This window comes from Chiloscyllium punctatum, chromosome 8 (genome assembly GCF_047496795.1).
Source record: "Chiloscyllium punctatum isolate Juve2018m chromosome 8, sChiPun1.3, whole genome shotgun sequence".
NCBI lineage: Eukaryota > Metazoa > Chordata > Chondrichthyes > Orectolobiformes > Hemiscylliidae > Chiloscyllium > Chiloscyllium punctatum.
Genome location: NC_092746.1, coordinates 61,180,391 through 61,201,988, shown reverse-complemented (window position 1 = coordinate 61,201,988; position 21,598 = coordinate 61,180,391). Strand labels below are relative to the sequence as shown.

At 43.7% G+C, this 21,598-nt stretch overlaps 1 protein-coding gene across 1 annotated transcript in view; it reads left to right on the top strand.

Annotated features, from left to right (window-relative positions):
- Positions 1-5,938: 5,938 nt before the first annotated feature.
- Positions 5,939-21,598, top strand: part of LOC140480593 (cullin-1) — a 133,431-nt gene continuing 117,771 nt past the window's right edge. Inside the window, exon 1 of the mRNA XM_072575653.1 lies at positions 5,939-6,163. The gene's annotated coding sequence lies outside the window, so the exon portion shown is untranslated. The remainder of the gene's footprint in view (positions 6,164-21,598) is intronic.

The window sequence follows — 21,598 nt, the reverse complement described above, 5'->3', positions numbered from 1 at the left end:
GGCAGTAAGATTCTTATGAAGAAGGTGGTAGTGGCATCTAGGCAGTTATCATGGAATGATAAAAGGAGGAAATGTGATATTATTGAGTTAATTTGCTCTGCTGACCGGCAAGAAATTGAATGCCCTGGGGTTAGGGTGGTGTGTTTTTTTCCTTGTAGATGGAATGTGCGAGGTTTACTTTCCCATCCCTTGCCATTCAGGGATGATTTACATTGTCATCAACACTTATTCAAAATCTATAACAATATTATAGTTGGAATTCTGACTATTCACTGTAGTTAAATAAAAACAATTCACTCCAGATTGGGCCATTCAGAGATGATTTGCATTACACTATTTCTGGAGGTGAGGTGGTCACTTAATTGTAACTTGTAGCATTTGACTGTGAGGGAGAGACTAGAGGTTGTCTTGTGGGCATTACTAACTGTGATGTAAAGACTTTGTGTAAGGAAAGGACTGTTTCCTTTGTTCAGAGACAGACCCCTGGACATGACTCACAAGCATGATGAAAAATGTTCAGGGTTTCTCCAAAGCTTGCACTGTACTACTGTGCTTAATACAATTTGGTGGTTGTTCACAGAAGTTGGCATGTTGCAGTTGCATCAAGTGTGTAAGGACCTCAGGAAAAAAAAGAACTTAACAACAAATAGCAGCAGAAGTAGACCATATGGTCCCCTGAGCCTGCTCCACCATTCAATAGAACCACGGCTGATCTGTTTGTATTTTGAATTCCATATTCCTATTGACTCTCAATTTCGATTCTCTTGCGTAACAAGAATTTATCTACCCTGCTGTAAAAAAAATATATTTAATGACCTTACCTTCACTGCTTTCCAAGGCTGAAAGTTTCAACATTGCAGTGTCCTTAGTTCTGGACTGGCCTAAAAACAGCAAGTATCCTTTCACCATCAATTTTATGAAGATCACTCAGGATATAATACACTGCAATCAAGTCACTGCTCACTCTTCCAAATTCCATCATAAACTGGGATAGTTTCTATAACCAGATGCTCAAGTTTCTGGAGTGGGATATGAACCCACAACTTCAATGTCACAAATGAATGATAGCATGTCGAACGATGCAATCAAACTACAGGATAATTCTAGTAACACAATTAATTAATTGAAGATTCTTTTCTCTGCTTTCTAACCTGAGCATTTCTTAAAAAAAAAACTACCCAGATGTAAGAGTCAGTAAAGATGCTTTTGAGATTCTAGGTAGGTATGATTCAACTATAGAATTAATCCCAAAGATGCAAAAACTGAACCGCTTAGATTGAAGGGCAGATACGTAATGGCAGAATTTGTTCTTGTGCATTGAACGCCTCAATCATGCTTGACATGAAAGCCTTTGATTAGATGTTTGATCGAAATCTGGAGGGCCACAAGACTGGTACTTGAAGAGATGCTGACCAGACAATTTTGTTACATCTAAACTTTAATTTCTTATTGCTAATTTGTCTTGCTTAGGTTTGATGGCTTTGAAGTCTTTCCAAAGGCTGTTCTGGCAGTATAGCTAAAATAGTGAATAAATAACAAATTCAACCACAATGATCAATCACGATCAACACTTTTGAGATATTTACAAATTATTAGGTATGTTCAATTAAATTTTCCATGTGATCCACAACGTATGGTAATATACAACTAAGCAGTCCATGAAAATCAGTGAACACTCCTGATTTAGATTGTGATCTTCATGGATATTGCTGAATTGTCATATCTGAGGTAACAAGATCCTGCATTAAGATCTCTGTTGAACAGGAATTGAGGCTAAGGTGGACAATGTTATGGAAGAATAAGTAATAATTTTCTAACTTGAAGGATATGAGGTCTTAAATGTGGTTGACCATCAAACAACAATCTTTCAAAAGTTTTGTTTAGCCTGAAAGTGCTTGGAGTGGTTGGCTACTGGTAAGGCAGTGGAGGTTGTGAGGCAAGCCAAAGGTGATAGCTCCAAATGTTGAGCTGGGGTAAGCTATAGATATTTTTTTTAGGAGTATATGTCACAAATTTGGCTTGGTCACACATAGTGAGTGAAGTGGTGTAGAGGTGCAGTTGGGTGTCATCAGCTTTTGGAAACTGACTCCATGTTCATAGTTGATTATGAAAATGGAAACTGCAATTGAGCAAGTGGAGTGAAGCATAGACAGGCCCTTGAGGGATACTGGTGATCCAAGTGCAGAATAGGGAAGATAAATCCCTGGAGATTATCACACAATGTTTTGAAAGACATAAGTAGAATTATGCAAGAGTAGGGACAAAGGATTCAATGACTTAGATTAGGCTAATCTAGAGGACTATTCCAAATTAAGGCTGAATGTGAGAATAGAATGTTTTACATTGCACTACTTTTAAAGAAATCTTAAGACCGCTGTCAGATAGGACTTATTCACTCAGATTAGCCAACATTTGAAATGGTCTTTCAGGACTTTATTCGAAGTAAACACTTCAGATTTATTCAAGAGCTGATGCAAGTCTATTCTAAATGAGTTAAGGATGACCTTAATAATCTTCCTTGTTTATATTAGTGTGACCTCAAGCCGAAGTTGAGGTGAATGCAGCTGATGGTAGAGACAATAGAACACAAGCATGGACTGAGTCCTATGGCTTCACTTTTCTGGTTCATGATTAGGCTAACAAGTACGATAGCAAAAATCACGGCACTTAGGTAATGCCAGGGAATGAAGTAACCAGTTCCAACATTAGCATTGCACAGGTTTGTTCTGTACAGGAAAAGCCAATTATCAACCATCAGTCTATTCCCATACATCAACCCAGTGAAGGGAAGAGCTATTGATAACGAAATTTAGCAGCACTTACACAACAATAATTTGTACACTATGCTCACTTTAGAGTGCACCTTGGTCTTTTGGTTCCAGACCTTACTACCTTGGTTAAATCATAAATGAAAGAACTGAATTCAAGATTGCCTTTGATGTCAGGCAATGAGCAATTTCAACAAGACAGAATCCAACTATGTCAATTTGACAATCAATGGCATTACCATCACTGAATACGCCCCACTAACAAGTTTGGGTCACCACTGACTAGAAACTGAACTGAACTTTGTTGACAAGAATGAATCAGAGAGTGGAAGATTTGTGGTGAGTAACTAATCTTTCAACTTCCCAAATCTTGTCCACAATCTTAGAGGTACACATTGAAAGTGTGATGGAATATTTCTCACTTTCCAGGATTAATGCAGCTCCGTCACTCTGAAATATGACACGATCCAGGACAAAGCAGCCGCTTAATCAGAATTCCACACATCAAGTTAAACTTTCACTCATCCACCACTAGCACACACTGGTGGATGGAGCATACCATCTGCAAAACATAATTTGTCATGTCTCTTTTAACAATGCCTTCCAATGCCTAACCTATATCAGAAGGATAAGGGGTAGAAGATGCATAGAAATACTACTACATGCAAGTTCCTCCCCAAAATACACCACTCTGACTTGGTATTGTAATGCCATTCCTTCACTTTTGCTCAGTCAACATGCTAAGAATGTCCTTCTGAAGAATAATGGACTGCAATGGTTCAAAATAGTAGTTCACCATCACCTTGTCATAGGCAGTTAGAGATGGTAACAATTGGTGGCTGTGCTAGCGAAGCTTACATGCCATTAAGTACTTTTTTTAAAAAAAGCATGAGTATTTGTTTTGTCCAGTTTTGGAATATTGTGTGCAATTCTGGTCTCCCTCCTATTGGAAGGATGTTGTGAAACTTGTAAATCTTCTATGAATCCTTTCAGGGATGTTCCAGGGTTGGAGAATTTGAGCTACAGGGAGAGGTTGAATAGGCTGGGGCTGTTTTCCCTGGAGTATCAGAAACTGAGGGGTGACCTTACAGAGGTTTATAAAATCATGATGGGCATGGTTGGGGTAAATAGACAAGATCCTGGAGTTGGTAGTCCAGAGCTAGTGGGCATAGGTTTAGGATGAGAGGGGAAAGATTTAAAAGGGACCTAACGGGCAACTTTTTCACGCAGAGGATGGTGCGTGTATGGAATGAGCTGCCAGAGGAAGTGGTGGAGGCTGGTACAATTAAAACTTGGGGCAGCACAGTGGCTCAGCGGTTAGCACAGCTGGCTCGATTCTAGCCTCCGGTGACTGTGTGGAATTTGCACATTCTCCCTGTGTCTGCGTGGGTTTCCTCCCACAATCCAAAGAGGTGCAGGTAAGGTGAATTGGCAAGACTAAATTGCTCATAGTAGTCATGGATGTGTAGGTTAGATGTATTGGTCAGGGATAAATGTAGGGGAATGGGTCTGGGTGGATTACTCTTCAGAGGGTTGGTGTAGACTTGTTAGGCTGAAGAGCCTGTTTCCACACTGTAGGGTTCTAAAAAAACGGCATCTGAATGGAAGGGTTTAGAGGGATATGGGCCAAGTGCTGGCAAATGGGACTAAATGAAGTTAGGATATCTGGTCAGAATGGACAAGTTGGATTGAAGGGTCTGTTCCTGTGCTGTACATCTCTACAACTCAATGTTCTTGCTTCTATTTGAAAAATGCTGTAGGATGGTTACCATTAACCTTAAGAATTAGAAAGAGTCTTGGTTTATTACAAAAGTTGGAGGTAGTCAACATGAATGGTTAGTAAGTCAAGAGTTTGAATAACAGGCATGTTTGCTGATTGGCAGGATGTGACATTGATGTCCTCCAGGAATCTGCTGAGTTCATTTTTTACTATGTAAATGATTTAGATGGAGACATAGATGTTTGTACATTTAAATCTGCAGGTGAGACAAAGTCAATAAGCACAGTAAGAATGGGTGGATGGGAACAGAAAGCTTCACCTGGATGTTGTATGAGTGGTTTGGAAAAAGAAAATTGAAAGCCATTGACAATGTGGGGAAGCCAGTAGTCATGTTGCATCAAATGAGGACCATTGTGAAGTCAGACCAATCTTGGAACATTAACTCTGTTTCTCTCTCCACAAATGCTGCCAGACTTGCTGAGTTTCTCCAGCACAGTGCTTGCTTCAGAATCATGCAGTGGCAAGTGATGTGGCCTGGTACATAACTCACAAATCACTGCTTTACTGTGGAAGTGCCAGTGTTGGACTGGGGTGGACAAAGTTAAACATCACACGTCAGGTAGTGCTTCCAAATAAACCTGTTGGACTAAAACCTGGTGTTGTGATTTTTAACTTTACTCGGGAGAAACTATTTCTTGTGCTGGGGATCCAGAACAAGGAGTTTATAACGTTTAAAATAACAGAGGGCAGGAACGTAAGAAAAACTGGGTGTATTTTCTGGGTGTATTGAAGTAATCAAATTGATATGGGCAGCTTGTTGTTAGCTAAGTCCCATGCAAGTAAATGGAGTTGAGAAACAGACCAGTGGTGACTGACTTATGGTGGAATGGCTCCTGCCTAATTTAGAAGTTGACCCCATGGCAAGACAGCCTTTCGGTGTACTTCTGAAATAAATAAGATTTTGCAATTTGTTTACATTTGTTGCAAACAGAAAACAAAATATTTGGGGTTCGCGACAGTCCTCCCGGGGCACAGTCTTCACAGTTGAGTGACTCGAATCCTTCACATTGAATATAATCCTTGAGACAACATCGAGTGGATTAAAAAAAATCAGTTTAAAAGCAGATGAGACTTGGTTTTAAAACCAGTAAAACGTTGCGTAGTCAGTACAAACGTTGGTTTAAAAAGTCTTTTAAAATATATATTGAACTTAAATAGTTGAAAATCTCACTCTTATAAAAAAAAATTAACCACTCTCAGATAAACCTCGTTGGTTTTGGGGGGAGGGAAAAACAACATTTCTAGAGAAATAAAACAGTCGCAAGCAAGATTTTTCCGGGGATCCTGGCAGCAACGGGATCGAGTCCTTCCGTCATAAACAATCTGCCCCTGCGATATTATTTCTGTTTGTCGGGAATAGCAACACGTGCTTTGCTCCTTCGTCATTTTATTAAAACAAACCGAAGGGGAGCTGAGCGAGTGGCGGCGCGGCTTTAACGTGCCGGGAGGGAGAGGCCGGGCGAGATGTGGGCGAGCGGCGGCGGCGGAACTGTTGTTTAAGGAATTAGTTGCAGGCGGCGGGGCGGAACCTGCGGAGAGGAGGCGCCGGGAGTCGGTTGAAAAAAAAATTAAATCGGAAGCAGAGAGGCGAAACGGAGCGAGCAAGACAGCGATGGTGAGTGAAGCAGGAGCTGGCGGTACTGGGGATGGATGGAAATGGGGGGGGAAGGGATAAAAAGAGGAAAGGAGCCTGGCGGCCTCTCTCCATCAGCCCCTGACTCACGGTGACTCGGGCCGTTTGCGGGAGGCCGCAGTCGCCGCCATGTTGTTGGCAGAGCCCGAGGCCCAGGGACCGGCCTCAGGGATTCTCCCCCCAAATTCCAGCCAGCCGGGCTCAGCGGCTGAAACTTTTAAAGACTTTTAAGAGGTGGGAGGGAGGGAGGGAGCCGAGGCAGTGAAGCAGGAGTTCGGAGCCTCTGCCTCAGTGCGGGGAAGGGCCGGGATGAATCGGAGAGCCAGCCGAGGCTCTATTCCAGGCCTGTTTCGGGAAGCCGGGCCCTGGGACTCCTCCTGTTTGTGGCGCACTACAAAGAGGAGCTGATTAATTTCCGCCTACGGCTGGAGACAGACCCTGGCCGTCCTCCCCGGCCGGGTTCCACAAATAGTCTGGGATTCCCCTCGCCTCGGGCTCCAGGGACCGAGGCCTCGATCTCTGTTTGACTCGACGCTGTATGAGCGGCGGCAATCTGGGATCCAGTAGGATCCTGAGCATTGACCGTAAATAAACTACTGCAATGATGTCTGGTGGGCTAAAAACATCTGAGTATTCTCATTTAACCTACGTTCTACCGCTTTTTAAAATAAACGAATTAAGTTGTCACGAAGTCTCATACAATTGCCACTTAAATCGTCACGTTGTTTTAAACGCCTTGTCTTTGTCAACAAAAGTATTGTTTAGAGGATTGCGTTGCACCAAAAATCACTTTCCGTAACTCAACCCAGTAGTTCTAGTTTGCCGCTGTTTGTTTTATACAATGACGCACTGTAATTGTTTCCACTCCAACTGAAATGCTTCAGTGAGTGGATATGAAACAACGATTGTTCTCTCCGTAACTTGGTCTTGCCAGTGTGGTGGAAATAACTTTTAGCATAATGCATATGTAAAGTGTTACTGTTCAATAGTTTTGTGAAAATGTATCAATAGTTATCATTGAACATTGTGATTTGTACTTGTATGTACTGTTGCTTTGACTTTTTTATGTTTGCAGAATTTAACCAAGCGATGGTATTTTTCTCAAAACCAGTTAAGGAAATGTCTCTGGCATCCGAGACAAATGGGAGGCCTGGGTAGAACTAGTGCCAAGTCGTTTAGTGTGGCAGATTCAGTAATCTGACATCTGAGTCGGAGGATCAGCAGTCCATGTGAGCTTATTTGGATCATTAGTTTGTAAATACTTGACTTCTGGAGATTGGTGTTAAAAAGTGTGGTGCTGGAAAAGCACAGCTGGTCAAGCAACATCCAAGGAGCAGGAAAGTCTACATTTCGAGCATAAGCTCTTCATCATATAAATGTCGACTCTCCTGCTCCTTGGATGCTGCCTAACCAGCTGTGCTTTTCTAGCACCTCACTCTTCAACTCTGATCTCCAGCATCTGTAGTCCTCACTTTCTCCTTCTGGAGATGGAGACCTCAGTGGATGCTGATGTTCTTGGAAACTATGCTAACGTGTTGCAACAGACACAATAGCCTATCAGAGCACACAATAGAAAGCAATACAACTATTCAGTGTGCAAGTTCTCGGAGATCAGATGATTGGATGTGTTATCTGTATCAGGGTGAGGAAACTCGCCTTATCTCCATTTGAATAATTTAGATGACGGATTGTTTTCTTTGGGTATCAATAATTCTATCCTTTTGGTCGGTATGCTTTAAATACAAGTTATTATGCATTACATGATTTAAGACAGTATGTGACTTGGAGGGGAACCTGCAGTAGTGATCCATCTATCTGTCCTTGTGTATCTACCAGATTTTGGAAAAATGGTAACTGCAGAATTCTTAGCTTTTGAACTGCTCTTGTCCTTGCTATTTATAATTTATTTGTTTGTGGGATGTGGTTGTCTGCCTAGGCCAGCATTTATTACTCATCCCAAATGCCCTGAAGAAGGTGCTGACCTGTCTTCTTGAATGGTCGCAGTCCTTGAAGTAACTGGAGACCACTGTGTTGTTTGGAAGGGAATTTCAGGTTTTGACCCAGTGAGGTTGGTGGTCTATCATGACCCCAAAACATGTTAATGATGGGAATTTTGACAATGTTAATGCCATTGAATGTCGAGCAGATAACTGGATTCTTTCTTGTTAAAGATGCTCTTTGCCTGGCCTAGTTTGGTATGGATGTCACGCATCAGCCTAAGCCTAAGTGTTTAAGCATAATATATGGGCACTGACTGCTTCAGTACACTGGAGTCAAAAATAATGCTGAATGTTATGTAATCATCAGCATACATTCCTGTTTCTGACCTTGTGAAGGGATAAAAACTCATTCATGAAGCTGAAGATATCTAGGCCTTGAATATTTTTCTTTTTGACTCCTGTTTCAATGTTGTAATTGTTGAAGTGTTTGTTCTCTAACAGTCAATGGCAAGCTTTCAGTGTCCCAATGATTTCAGTTTTGCTATGGCTACCTGATTCTGCAGTTTGTTAAATGCTGTACCAGTGTCAATGGTTGATAATCTTATGTTGTCTTATAATTCAGCTCCTTTATCTATGTTTGCTCCAAAATGAGAGCAAACAATGAGATCCGGAGGAGTCCAACCTGAAGAGGATATCAGTGAATGTTACTTAATATCATCTCTGACTCTTTACAACACTTTGGACTAATATAGCAGTAATTGAATTTATTTTGTCTTTATAGCATTATTAATTCATTGAGTAGCTTGCTGCCCCACTTGAGTTATGAGAGGCACATTACTGAGGCTTTTTATCACATGGGCTGGGTCTTTTTTGTAGAATCCCTACAGTGTGGAAACAGGCCATTTGGTCCAACAAGTCCACACTGACCTTCTGAAGAATAACCCATTCAGATCCATTCCCTTACTGCCTTTGCTGTTTCTGGATTAGAGTGGTGCTGGAAAAACACAGCAGTTCAGGCAACATCTGAGGAACAGGAAAGTCGACGTTTCGGGCAAAAGCCCGATCGTTCCTGATGAAGGGTTTTTGCCCAAAACGTCGATTTCCCTGCTCCTTGGATGCTGCCTGAACTGCTGTGCTTTTCCAGCACTACTCTAATCCAGAATCTGGTTTCTAGCATCTGCATTCATTGTTTTTGCCTTTGCTGTTTGAATTCATGTATCGCTGGATATCAGAGTGCATCTGGGAAAATTAACAAACACTGAAATTCCCAACTGATCTTGGAGGAACTGTTTGGGCGAAGTGCACAGCACAGAAACTGATAATTGTATTGTTTCAAGTGGGACCTACAGAAAGTCTGCAGTAGTGAGTAGAGTGGGTTCTTTCTTGATTTATATGTTTTTTGAGATATGTATCTTGATTAAACTTAAAATATAACCCATAACTATTAATTTAACCTGGGCAGTGTTTTGTAGAGGAATTAGACGGTGTTATTTTCTGAGCAAATTGTGAAGGAGCAAAAATGGCCTTTAGAGTGACGTGCACCTCTTGTCAGATGCGGGAGTTTAAAGAGAGTTTAAGAGTTGCTGTGGATTACTGCAATAAATACTGTTGGTTGCGAATCTTATCAGATCGAATGGATTGGTTGGAGAGACAATTAGAAGCAATGAGGAATTTGGAACAGCAACAGAATATGATGGATGGCGGTTATAGGAAGGGAGGAAAGTCTCAGATGCAATCACATAGATGGGTTAATTCCAGGGAAGGTAAGAGAGGTAGGCAGCTAGTGCTATCCCCTTTTCAGACAAGTATGCTGTTTTGGAAAATGTAGGGGGTGATGGATCATGGGAATGTAGCATGAACAGCCAAGTTTCTGGTATTGAAACTGGCTCTAATGCAATGAGGGGTACATCGGGTTCCAAAAGATCAATTGTATTGGGGACTCTCTAGTCCGAGGTCCAGATAGACGTTTCTGTGGCCAGTAGCAAAAAATCAGAATGGTGTGTTGCTTCCCTGGTGCCAGGCTCAAGGATGTCTCACAGGGTGCAGAATGTTCTCAAGGGGGAGAGGGGCCATCAGGAGGTTATTGTCCACATTGGAATGACGTAGGAAGGGGAAAGGTTGAGATTCTGAAGGGAGATTACAGAGATTTACGCAGGAATTTAAAAAGGTCCGTGAGTAGTAATATCTGGATTATTGCCGGTGCTACGAGCTAGTGAGGGTAGGAATAGGAGGATAGAGCAGATGAATGCATGGCTGAGGAGCTGGTGTATGGGAGAAGAATCCATTTTTGGATCATTGGAATCTCTTTTTGGGTAGAAATGATCTGTCCAAGAAGGACGGATTGCACCTAAATTGGCAGGGAGATTAGCTAGAGCTTCTCAGGAGGATTTAAACAAGTAAGGTGGGGGGGGTGGGACCCAGGGAGGAAAGAGATCAATCTGACACTGGTGCAGTTGAGAACAGAAGCAAGTCAAACAGTCAGGACAGGCAGGGACAAGGTAGGACTAATAAATTAAACTGCATTTCTTTCAATGCAAGCGGCCTAACTGGGAAGGCACATGAACTCAGGGCATGGTTAGGAACATGGGACTGGGATACAAATGCTACAGTAAGAGAAAGGGAGGCAAGAGAGGAGGGGGAGTGGCGTTTTTGATAAGGGATAGCATTACAGCTGTGCTGAGGGAGGATATTCCCGGATATACATCCAGGCAAGTTATTTGGGTGGAGCTGAGAAATAAGAAAGGGATGATCACCTTATTGGGATTGTATTGTAAACCCCCTAATAGTCAGAGGGAAATTGAGAAACAAACTCGTAAGGAGATCTCAGCTGTGTGTAAGAATAATAAGGTGGTTATGTTTGGGGATTTTAACTTTCCAAACGTAGACTGGGACTGCCATGGTGTTAAGGGTTTAGATGGAGAGGAATTTGTTAAGTGTGTACAAGAAAATTTTCTGATTCAGTATGTGGTTGTACCGACGAGAGAAGGTGCAGAACTTGACCTATCCTTGGGAAATAAGGCAGGGCAGGTGACTGAGGTGTCAGTGGGGGAGCATTTTGGGGCCAGCGACCATAATTCCATTAGATTTAAAATAGTGATGGAAAAGGATAGGCCAGATCTAAAAGTTGAAGCTCTAAATTGGAGAAAGGCCAATTTTGACGGTATTAGGCAAGAACTTTCAAAAGCTGATTGGGGGCAGATGTTCACAGGTAAAGGGACAGCTGGAAAATGGGAAGTCTTCAGGAATGAGATAATGAGAATCCAGAGAAGGTATATTCTTGTTAGGGTGAAAAGAAAGGTGGTTATAGGGAATGTTGGATGACAAAAGAAATTGAGGGTTTGGTAAAGAAAAAGAAGGAAGCATGTGTAAGGTATAGGCAGGATGGATCGAGTGAATCCTTTGAAGAGTATAAAGGCAGTAGGAGTATACTTAAGAGGGAAATTAGGAGGGCAAAAAGGAGACATGAAATAGTTTTGGCAAGTAGATTTAAGGAGAATCCAAAGGGTTTTTACAAATACATTAAGGACAAAAGGATAACTAGGGAGAGAATAGATTAGGTAACAACAATGACTGCAGATGCTGGAAACCAGATTCTGGATTAGTGGTGCTGGAAGAGCACAGCAGTTCAGGCAACATCCAAGGAGCAGTAAAATTGACATTTCGGGCAAAAGCCCTTCATCAGGAATAAAGGTGAAGTCCACATTGATGCCCTGGGGTTGAAGTGTTCCGAGGTGGAAGATGAGGCATTCTTCCTCCTTGCTTCTGGTGGTGAGGGAGCAGTGGTGAAGGAGGCCCAGCGCCTCCATGTCCTCGGCAGAGTGAGAGGGGGCCACAGGGCGGTGTGGTTGATTGGTGCGGGTGTCCTGGAGATGTTCCCTAAAGCACTCTGCTAGGAGGCGTCCAGTCTCCCCAATATAGAGGAGACTGCATCGGGAGCAATGGATACAATAAATGATATTAGTGGATGTGCAGGTAAAACTTTGGATGTAGAAGGCTCCTTTAGGGCGTTGGATGGAGGTGAGGGAGGAGGTGTGGGCGCAGGTTTTGCAGTTCCTGCAGTGGCAGGGGAAGGTGCCAGGATGGGAGGGTGGGTTGTAGGGGGGCGTGGACCTGACCAGGTAGTCACGGAGAGAACAGTCTTTGCGGATGGCAGAAAGGAGTGGGGAGGGAAATATCCCTGGTGGTGGGGTCTTTTTGGAGGTGGCGGAAATGTCGGCAGATGATTTGGTTTATGCACAGGTTGGTAGGGTGGAAGGTGAGCACCAGGGACATTCAGTCCTTGTTACGGTTGGAGGGGTGGGGTCTGAGGGTGGAGGTGCGGGATGTGGGCGAGATGCGTTGGAGGGCATCTTTAACCACGTGGGAAGGGAAATTGCGGTCTCTAAAGAAGGAGGCCATCTGGTGTGTTCTGTGGTGGAACTGGTCCTCCTGGGAGCAGATCCGGCGGAGGCGGAGGAATTGGGAATACGGGATGGCATTTTTGCAAGAGGTAGGGTGGGAAGAGGTGTAATCCAGGTAGCTGTTGGAGTCGGTGGGTTTGTAAAAAATGTCAGTGTCAAGTCGGTGGTCATTAATGGAGATGGAGAGGTCCAGAAAGGGGAGGGAGGTGTCGAAGATGCTCCAGGTAAATTTAAGGTCAGGGTGGAATGTGTTGGTAAAGTTGATGAATTGCTCAACCACCTTGCGGGAGCATGAGGTGGCGCCAATGCAGTCATCAATGTAGCGGAGGAAGAGGTGGGGAGTGGTGCCGGTGTAATTACGGAAGATTGACTGTTCTATGTAGCCAACAAAGAGACAGGCATAGCTGGGGCCCATACATGTGCCCATGGCTACCCTTTTGGTCTGAGTGGAGTGGGAGGATTCGAAGGAGAAATTGTTAAGGGTGAGGACCAGTTCGGCCAAACGAATGAATGTCGGTGGAAGGGTACTGTTGGGGACGTCGGGAGAGGAAAAAACTGAGGGCTTGGAGGACCTGGTCATGGCGGATGGAGGTGTAGAGGGATTGGCTATCCATGGTGAAGATGAGGCATTGGGGGCCGGGGAAACGGAAGTCTTGGAGGAGGTGGAGGGCGTGGGTGGTGTCTCGAACGTATGTGGGGAGTTCCTGGACTAGGGGGGATAGGACAGTGTCGAGGTAGGTAGAGATGAGTTCAGTGGGGCAGGAGCATGCTGAGACAATGGGTCGTCCAGGGTGGTCAGGCTTGTGGATCTTGGGAAGGAGGTAGAACCGGGCAGTGCGGGATTCCCGGGCTATGAGGTTGGAAGCTGTGGGTGGAGATCTCCTGAGGTGATGAGGTTCTATACGGTCTGGGAGATGATGGTTTGGTGATGGGGGGTGGGGTCATGGTCAAGGGGACAGTAGGAAGAGGTGTCCTCAAGTTGGCGTTTGGCTTCAGCGGTGTAGAGGTCAGTACGCCAGACTTCCACTGCGCCCCCTTTATCTGCTGGCTTGATGATGAGCTTGGGATTGGAGCAGTGGGATTGGAGGTCTGCGCGTTGTGAGGGTGAGAGGTTGGAGTGGGGGAGGGGGGTAGACAGTTTGAGGTGGTTACTGTCCCGGCCGCAGTTGGAAATGAAGAGGTCGAGGGTGGGTAATAGGCCAGTGCGGGGTGTCCAGGTGGATGCAGTGTGTTGGAGGTGGGCGAAGGGGTCCTCGAAAGGTGGGCGGGAGTCCTGATTGTGAAAGTAAACTTGGTGGCAGAAGAAGTGTTCGACGTCACGGCGTGTATTAAATTCATTGATGCGTGGACGGAGGGGGATGAAGGTGAGTCCTTTGCTGAGGACTGATCTTTCATCCTCAGTGAGGGGAAAGTCTGGAGGAATGGTGAAAACTCGGCAGGGCTGGGAGCTGGGACCTGGTGTGGGTGTGGAGCTGGGAGTGGGGGCGGAGCTGGTAACTGGAGTGGGTATGATGGTGGGGGGATTGGGGGTGGGGTCATGAGCAGGGGTGGTGTTCCCCTCTGGTTTCTGGGGGCCACGAATGGTGACAGTGGGATCTGTGGGGGGTGTGTCAGCACAATGCAGGTGAGTGGTGTTGGTGGGGGCGGAAGTGGTGGCAGATACGGCAGTAGGGGTGGCAGAAGTCACTAAGCATATTAGCAAGGCGGCTTTGTGTGGAGCCACAGAAAATGGGGAGATACTAAACGAGTATTTTGCATCAGTATTTACTGTGGAAAAGGATATGGAAGATATAGACTGTAGGGAAATAGATGGTGACATCTTGCAAAATGTCCATATTACAGTGGAGGAAGTGCTGGATATCTTGAAACGGGCAAAAGTGGATAAATCCCCAGGACCTGATCAGACGTACCCGAGAACTCTGTGGGAAGCTAGAAAAGTGATTGCTGGGCCTCTTGCTGAGATAGTTGTATCATCGATAGTCACAGGTGGTATGTCGGAAGACTGAAAGTTGGCTAACGTGGTGCCACTGTTTAAGAAGGGTGGTAAGGACAAGCCATGGAACTATCGACCAGTTAGCCTGACTTGGGTGGTGGGCAAGTTGTTGGAGGGAATCCTGAGGGACAGGATGCACATGTATTTGGAAAGGCAAAGGACTGATTAGGAATAATCAACATGGCTTTGTGCGTGGAAAATCATGTCTCACAAACTTGATTGAGTTTTTTGAAGAAGTAACAAAGAGGATTGATGAGGGCAGAGCAGTAGATGTGATCTATGTGGACTTCAATAAGGTGTTGACAAGGTTCCCCATGAGAGACTGGTTAGCAAGGTTAGATCTCACAGAATAAAGGGAGAACTAGCCATTTGGATACAGAACTGGCTCAAAGGTAGAAGACAGAGGGTAGTGGTGGAGGGTTGTTTTTCAGACTGACGGCCTGTGACCAGTGGAATACCACAAGGATCGGTGCTGGTCCTCTACTTTTTGTCATTTACATAAATGATTTGGATGTGAGCATAAGAGGTACAGTTAGTAAGTTTGCAGATTACACCAAAATTGGAGGTGTGGTGGACAGCGAAGAGGGTTACCTCAGATTACAACATGATCTGGACCAGATGGGCCAATGGGCCAAGAAGTGGCAGATGGAGTTTAACTCTTGATAAATGCGAGGTGCTGCATTTTGGGAAAGCAAATCTTAGTAGGACTTATACACTTAATGGAAGGTTCTAGGGAGTGTTGCTGAACAAAGAGACCTTGGAGTGCAGGTTCATAGCTCCTTGAAAGTGGAGTCACAGGTAGATAGGATAGTGAAGAAAGCGTTTGGTATGCTTTTGTTTATCGGTCAGAGTATTGAATACAAGAGTTGGGATGTCATGTTGCGGCTGTATAGGACATTGGTTAGGCCACTGTTGGAATATTACGTGCAATTCTGGTATCCTTCCTATTGGAAAGATGTTGTGAAACTTGAAAGGGTTCAGAAAAGATTTACAAGGATGTTGCCATGGTTGAAGGATTTGAGCTATAGGGAGAGGCTGAACAGGCTGGGGCTGTTTTCCCTGGAGCATCGGAGGCTGAGGGGTGACCTTATAAAGGTTTACAAAATTATGAGGGGCATGGTTAGGATAATTAGGCAAAGTCTTTTCCCTGGGGTGGGGGAGTCCAGAACTAGAGGGCATAGGTTTAGATATAAAAGGGACCTTAGGGGCAACTTTTTTCACACAGTGGTACGTGTATGGAATGAGCTGCCAGAGGAAGTGGTGGAGGTTGGTACAATTGCAACATTTAAAAGGCATTTGGATGGGTATATGAATAGGAAGGGTTTGGAGGGATATGGGTTGGGTGCTGGCAGGTGGGACTGGATAGGGTTGGACCGAAGGGTCTGTTTCTATGCTGTACATCTCTGATTCCCCTACCCTATTATTCTACATTTCCCCTGACTAATGTACCTAACTTATCCATCTCTAAACCCTATGGACAGTTTAGCATGGCCATTCCTAACCTGCACATATTTGGATTGTTCGAGGAACCCAGAGTACTTGGAGGAAAGCAATAATGACACGGAGAGTATGTGCAAAATCCACACAGTCGCCTGAGGCTGGAACCAAACCCAGATTCTTGGTTCTGAGAGGCAGCAATGCTAACCACTGAGCCACCGTGCTGCCAGAGAAGGATCATCTTCTGTGACGGACATTGGTGAACTATAGGTTTTTATTAGAATCTAGAAGTTCCATGGTCACCCTTATCAGTAATTGCCTTTTGCTGTATTTTGTTGATCTAACTTGATTTTAGTAAAGCAACTCTGTCTTAGTAGAATTGTTGCATAATGGCAGGACATGCAAACCCTGTCACTTTTATTTAAAGCACAATCTGAACATTTTTGTGAATTTTTACATTAATTTATTTGACTTACAACAGAAAGTTGCAAGGCCATGATGTGCTTTGTGTTGTGCTGCTTATTGCTTTATTATTTCTTTCCCTGCAATGTTGGAAAATCTTGAGGTGTGTCTATAAGGCGAATTGACCTCTAATGTGTACCTTCAGCCCATTCTGTATTCAATGCCCTTTTCCAATATACAGTAGCGCCTCGACATACGAACGGCCCCGTTCACAACAAATCGGTTTACGAACAGTATTGTACATAAAATTTTGCTTCAACGTACAGACAAAATTCAAGGTACGAACAAAGGTACGGATGCCAAAAGCCTGTGTGCGACCGCATGATTTCATTGTTCTGCTTTGCTACGTGCTTGTTGAACGCAAAAGCTCTTGGGTCCTGCGCGATTTCATTCAGTTCGTCTTTGGCGCGTGCTTTGTGAACTGCGTTCGTTGCTACGTCCAAGCATTCTTACGCTATCCGAACAATGGGAAAAATTGATTCAGTCCGCAAACTTTTTGGTTCGCGAACCGGGTCCCGAAACGGATTAAGTTCGTAAGTCAAGGCAGTACTGTATTTGTATTTGTTTTTGTTTGCACTGGTTTTAGAAACATACTTAAGGAAGTTAAAAATCACACAACACCAGATTACAGTCCAACAGGTTTATTTGGAAGCACAGCTTTCGGAGCATTGCTCCTTCATTAGGTGGTTATAACTTAAGGAAGTTAAATTTATTTAGGAGTTTTTAATGCATTTTCTATATGTATGAGCATTTTGCATATAGTACAGAAAATGATAAAAGACAATCTAGCAGAATTTTGTATAGATTGAAATTTTTGTAAGTAAATGTTGGTAAATTTTCTTTCCATTTAGTTTCAATGAATTTAACATCTTGACCTTGTCAAAATACCAAAACTATGTTCAGAGTGCAGTATGGGTTAGAATATGCTGCAGATGTGACTTAGTTATTTGTTTTTGTCAAATAGGTGGTGCAGAACATGTATTTCCAGAGGGACTCGGTCCATGGCTTTAATGTTTTTAAGTGCGAGAAGACAATATAAATGATACAGCCATGGTAAAATGCTACTAGTAGATCTAATTGGGTAGTTCTTTCAAAGAAGAGTTCAACTGTGCTTCAAGTTTTGTACTATTGTGCAGTTTTTAAATAATTAACAACTATACATTGTCACCATGGCAAAATTATACAGTTAGCTTCCACTGGGTGAAATCTGTCCATTTTAGTTTAGACATACTTGCATATTTCTTCATGGGCCTTCCAGAATAACCTACTCTTTTTTTTTGTTGGATTAAAATGCATGTACAATGCTCTACTGCAAATTGAACTGAATTCTTCGACATGTTCATAAGACCATAAGACACAGGAGCATAAGTAAGGCCATTTGGCCCATCGAGTCCACTCCGCCATTCAATCATGGCTGATAGGCATTTCAACTCCACTTACCTGCATTCTCCCCGTAACCCTTAATTCCTTGTGACAACAAGAATTTATCAATCTCTGCCTTGAAGACATTTCGCGCCCCGGCCTCCACTGCACTCTGCAGCAATGAATTCCATAGGCCCACCACTCTCTGGCTGAAGAAATGTCTCCGCATTTCTGTTCTGAATTTACCCCCTCTAATTCTAAGGCTGTGTCCACGGGTCTTAGACTCCTCGCCTAACGGAAACAATTTCCTAGCGTCCACCCTCTCCAAGCCATGTATTATCTTGTAAGTTTCTATTAGATCTCCCCTTAATCTTCTTAACTCCAATGAATACAATCCCAGGATCCTCAGCTGTTCCTCATATGTTAGACCTACCATTCCAGGGATCATCCGTGTGAATCTCTGCTGGACACGCTCCAGTGCCAGTATGTCCTTCCTGAGGTGTGGGGACCAAAACTGGACACAGTACTCCAAATGGGGCCTAACCAGAGCTTTATAAAGTCTCAGTAGCACAACGGTGCTTTTATATTCCAACCCTCTTGAGATAATTGACAACATTGCATTCGCTTTCTTAATCACGGACTCAACCTGCATGTTTACCTTTAGAGAATCCTCAACTAGCACTCCCAGATCCCTCTGTACTTTGTCTTTACCGTTTAGAAAGTAGTCCATGCTTGTATTCTTTTTTCCAAAGTGCAAGACCTCTCATTTGCTCACATTGAATTCCATCAGCCATTTCCTGGACCACCTCTTCCAAACTGTCTAGATCCTTCTGCAGCTTCCCCACTTCCTCAGTACTACCTGCCTGTCCACCTAACTTTGTATCATCGGCAAACTTCGCTAGAATGCCCCCAGTCCCTTCATCCAGATCATTAATATATAATGTGAACAGCTGCGGCCCCAACACTGAACCCTGCGGGACACCGCTTGTCACCGGCTGCCATTCCGAAAAAGAACCTTTTATCCCAACTCTCTACCTTCTGTCAGACAGCCAACCCTCAATCCATACCAGTAGCTCACCTCGAACACCATGGGCCCTCACCTTGCTCAGCAGTCTCCCATGTGGCACCTTATCAAAGGCCTTTTGGAAGTCTAGGTAGACCACATCCACTGGGTTTCCCTGGTCTAACCTACTTGTCACCTCTTCAAAGAATACCAACCGGTTTCTCAGGCACGACCTCCCCTTACTAAATCCATGTTGACTTGTTCTAATCCGACCCTGCTCTTCTAAGAATTTAGAAACCTCATCCTTAATGATGGATTCTAGAATTTTACCAACAACTGAGGTTAGGCTAATTGGCCTATAATTTTCCATCTTTTGCCTTGATCCTTTCTTAACCAAGAGGGTTACAACAGCGATCTTCCAATCATCCGGGACTTTCCCTGACTCCAGTGACTTTTGAAAGATCTCAACCAATGCCTCCGTTATTTCCTCAGCCATCTCCCTCAGAACTCTAGGATGTAGCCCGTCGGGGCCAGGAGATTTATCAATTTTAAGACCTTTTAGCTTTTCTAGCACTTTCTCTTTTGTAAAGGCAACCATACTCAACTCAGCCCCCTGACTCCCTTTAATTGTTGGGATATTACTCATGTCTTGAGGACTGATGCAAAGTACTTGTTAAGTTCTCCTGCTATTTCCTTATCTCCCATCACTAGGCTTCCAGCATCAGTTTGAAGTGGCCCAATGTCTACTCTTGCCTGTCGTTTGTTTCTTATGTATTGAAAGAAAATTTTACTATCATTTCTAATATTACTGGCTAGCCTACCTTCATATTTGATCCTCTCCTTCATTATTTCTCTCTTTGTTATCCTCTGTTTGTTTTTGTAGCCTTCCCAGTCTTCTGATTTCCCACTGCTCTTGGCCACTTTATAGGATCTCTCTTTCTTTTTCTTTGATAGATTTCCTGACTGACTTTGTCAGCCATGGCTGTCTAATCCCTCCCTGGATAATCTTTCTCTTCTTGGGGATAAACCTCTGTACACTGTCCTCAATTTTACCCACAAACTCCTGCCATTTTTGCTTTACTGTCTTCCCTGCTAGGTTCTGCTTCCAGTCTATTTTTGTCAGTTCCTCTCTCATGCCCTCATAATTACCTTTATTTAACTGTAACACCATTACATCAGACTTTGTCTTCATGAAATTCTATTTGGTAATCAAACATCAAAGGGGATTTCATGGGGGATAAAGCTGTTAATTCATATTTGATAATTTCTTAGATGCAAAAGCTATTTCGGAGTCATGGTCACAGAGTCCTATAGCACAGAGACCGGCCTTTTGGTTCAATATGGTCCGTGCTGACCAAAATGTATATCAATACTAGCCCCATTTCCCTGTATAGCCATAGAACATAGTAAGTTACAGCACAGTAAAGGCCCTTCAGCCCTCGATGTTGCATTAACCTGTGAAAATAATCTGACGCCCATCTAACCTACACTGTTCCATTATTATCCATATGTATGTCCAATGCCCATTTAAATGCCCTTAACGTCAGCGAGTCTACTGGTGCAGGCAGACTGTTCCACGGCCCTACTACTCTGAGTGAAGAAACTGCCCCTAATATCTGTCCTAAATCTATCACTCCCCAATTTAACGCTGTGTCCCCTCATGTTGGCCTTCACCATCCAAGGAAAAAGGCTCTCTGTCCACCCTTCTAACTCTCTAGTTATTTTATATGTCTCGATTTAAATCACCTCTCAACCACCTTCTCTCCAATGAACACAACCTCAGTTCCCTCAGTCTTTCCTCCTAAGACCTTACTTCAATACCAGGCAACATCCTAGTAAATCTCCTCTGAGCCCTTTCCAAACCTTCCATATAACTAGGGGGAATGTCAGGCCAATCAAGGATAAAGGAGGGAACTTGTGCTTGAAATCAGTGGAAGTGGGCGAGATCCTAAATGATTGCTTTGCATTGGTATTCATTCAGGAAAAGGATATAGAGGATAGTGAGATTTGTGTGGAGCATGGTAATGTGCTAGGGCATTTTTGACTTTGAGAAAGCAGTGTTGGACTCTTGAAGAGTATTAAAATGGGTTAGTTCCGAGAGCCTAAATGTTGTTCATGTATACACCTCAACCACTTCCACAAGTTGCTTATTTGATATGCATGCCATCCTCTATGTTTTTAAAAAAAAAAGTTGCCCCTCTGGTTCCTTTTTATTCTTTCCCCTCTAATGTTAAACTGATGCCCTCTAGTTCTTGATTCCCCAAGACTGGGTAAAAGACTGGGTGCATTCACCCTATCCATGCCTGTCATGATCTTTATGCATTTAAAAAAGTCAGTCTCCTTTGCTCCTAAAGTAAAAACTCTTAGCGTGTCCAACCTCTCCCAACACCTCTGACGTTTGAGTCCTGGCAACATCCTTGTAAATTTCTACTTCAATTTTTCCAGTTAAATAACATTGTCCCTGTACCAAAGTGACCAAAACAGAACACAGTATTCCCAAGTATGGCCTCACCAACACCCTGTACAACTGCAACACAACTTCCATACTCAGTGCCCTGACTGACGAAGGCCAGTGTGCCAAAAGCCTTCTTCATTGCCCTGTCTACCGAGGACTCCACTTTCAGAAAACCGTGCACCTGAACTCCAAGGTCCCTCTGTTCCACTGCACTCCTTAAGGCCCTACCATTCACCATGAAACTCCTACCTTGATTTGACTTTTCAAAATGCACGACCTCACACTTATCTATATTAAACTCCATTTGTAATTTATTGGCCCACTTCCCCAGCTGATCAAGGTCCTGCTGCAATTTCTGTTAACCT